The following is a 2,500-nucleotide window of genomic DNA, read 5'->3' as shown; positions in this document are numbered from 1 at the left end:
GACTTTGTAGAAAAACATTGATTCTGAGGCAGTCCTTGTGATGCTTTTTTTAGCTACGACTTTGTGAAACTTCATTATAACTCTCATAGAAGGACTCTGAAGGAGGGGGGGATTTTTTGTTTTTCAATATTGAAGATGCTGAAACCCCTAATGGATGCTTGTTCCATCATATATTACGTACAATCAGTAAGTCATCTCAGTAATCTTTAATTCCTCATCAAAGTATAATGTTTTCATCTACCTAACCTGATAGCAAACATGGCAACAAAGACTGTAAACAGCTTAAGTATGGAAATATATGTTATGGTTTCTTTCTGTGTTGCTCGTCAGTTCAAAGAATGAGTATTTGTTTTAATTGGAATGAAATATACACTTGTTTATACAATTGTGATCAGAGGGCTGATGTCATTGTTTAGGACTGATTAATACTGAAGTTATGTAAGGGAGCCTGATAACTCTAAATGTGCAGTTTATTTAAAAATGTTGATTAAGTAACAGGAAACATGTTATGACACTTATTACTGTGCTGTTTTTGTTTTGTGCTTTAGTTATGTGGTAGAATATTTAAAAATCTAGTCTACTTCTGCTAAACCCTTAAAGACTAGAAATTGCAACAGCAAGGCTGCTCAGAGCAAGATTGTGAGAATAAGGGGAAGGGTGAGATGCTGTAATGCAGAACCCATTTTGTAGCCGCCTAAAATGACTTAATGCTCATAAATACCATCCTGGTTGCAATATAACGTGCATACCCACGACTGTTCTGGCAACTATTTTTATGTGTATGTTCTGGATGCTGTGATGCCCCAGGATACCGCAGCGTGGGGAAAGCTTGCTTCAAGCAGCGGAGGTTAAATGGAAAGCCACAGATAGGGCTAGAATAGTTTGGAGCAGTCACATCTGGCTCCATGTGCTATATTAACTCCTTCTCTGTCAGTTCATTTTACCTGCTAAAGTGTTTCATCCTGATCGATCCTCTCATGATCCTGGCTAGGACAGAGTTACTTGACGTGCATCACTGTGGAAACACCAAAAAAAGAACCACTACTGCTTGTTTTCCCCTGCAGCAGTCCAGAAAACTTCTCGTGTGTGTGTTGGTGCCAGCTGAATGCGTGTCTTCATGCTCGCATGTGTGTTTACGTGTGACTGAAATAGTCTCAGCGAGTGCACTTGCTGAGTGGCTACACGTAAAAATGCTTTATAGCAACGTTGTTTATCCCTTTGTGTCAGAGTTGAGAGATACCAGTATAAAGACATTTATACCAGTCCTCTGCAGATGGAAGGTGCTGGGGTTTGCTTTCTGGTGCAGCTACCCTTGTGCAACTTTTTATCTTTAGATAAGGCCCGAGGAGGAGAATCTGTTAGACATGTAGGCTTGCTGCAGGATGCACTCACTGTTTGTGCAGATTTGCCAAATGGGAAGGTAAACATGCTTCTCTCTGGACTAATTAGAGAATTATTACGTTTTCATGCTCTTTGTGATCAGATTATTTCAAAAGGTTTTTAAATTGCATGTGTGCCATGAGCATAATTAACTTGGATCTCATCAATGATTAAAATTACACACCAAGCTTTGTGACGTTTGATTCAGGAGCAATTAGGCTGTCATTTTAGCCATCTCAGATACCAAAACTAATTTTGATTCATTTTCATTCTATGCAAATCTTCTGATGTATCTTAAACTGATCACTTCCTCTCTCTGATTTAGCTGACAAGATTAGATTTGATTACACTTAAAAAAAATTAAGCAGCTATCCTTCGTAGTTAATATCTCTGTGACCTTCACTGAAACCTTGCTTAGGCAAGGATTTATTATTATTATTATTATTATTATTATTTTAATCCCCAAATCACACTGAATGATTGTGTGCAGGGACACAGCACCTGGCTTTTATGTACATAAATATATATAGTATAGCAATGCAAAGTTTTAAATTAGATTTCCTCTTCTTGTAAATGAAAAGATGGGGAAAGCATTAATGCTTCAGATACATAAAACAATAGTTTTCAGGATGTAATCAAACTTTTATACTTAATTGAAAACTTATCTGATAAATCGGCTTCTGCTTTTGTCTAAAATTAATGAGATCTATCACTCTGACTTATGACTGGAATGAAGATTACTTACCTCCTGCTTAAAAGCAAGGCAGAGCCTGTATCGTAGGCTGAAAATAAACACTAAAGTTTTAGAGTACTCAGCTGTTGTGTACAGTGCCATCATTCTGCAAGCTGAGAGATCTGCAAGGACTCAGAGTAGCTTAGGCTGTAATCAGGCTACTATTACAGTGGCTGGAGCTTTGCAGGCTCCCCCCCAAAAAATGAAGGAAAGCAGACTTTTAACCAATGTGCAACAAACTTTCCTCTGGTGTTTTACCCTGCTGCTGGACACTGATATGGTTTTTATAGAGTGCATCTTGTTCTCAACAAAGGGAGTTTATGGTCTAAGATGCCTGCCTGCGAGAAATGATTGAAGGATTTTCATCAGCAGTGCTTGCGTATGATT

General features: G+C 38.1%; 1 protein-coding gene across 1 annotated transcript in view; it reads left to right on the top strand.

The window, feature by feature from the left end:
- ZFHX4 (zinc finger homeobox 4) overlaps positions 1 to 2,500 on the top strand; it is a 153,739-nt gene that overhangs the window by 20,587 nt on the left and 130,652 nt on the right. The window lies entirely within an intron of this gene.

This window comes from Cyrtonyx montezumae, unplaced genomic scaffold (genome assembly GCF_038088225.1).
Source record: "Cyrtonyx montezumae isolate F1298 unplaced genomic scaffold, pur_monq_1.0 scaffold_8, whole genome shotgun sequence".
Taxonomy (NCBI): domain Eukaryota; kingdom Metazoa; phylum Chordata; class Aves; order Galliformes; family Odontophoridae; genus Cyrtonyx; species Cyrtonyx montezumae.
This window is presented reverse-complemented; position numbering and strand designations above follow the sequence as displayed.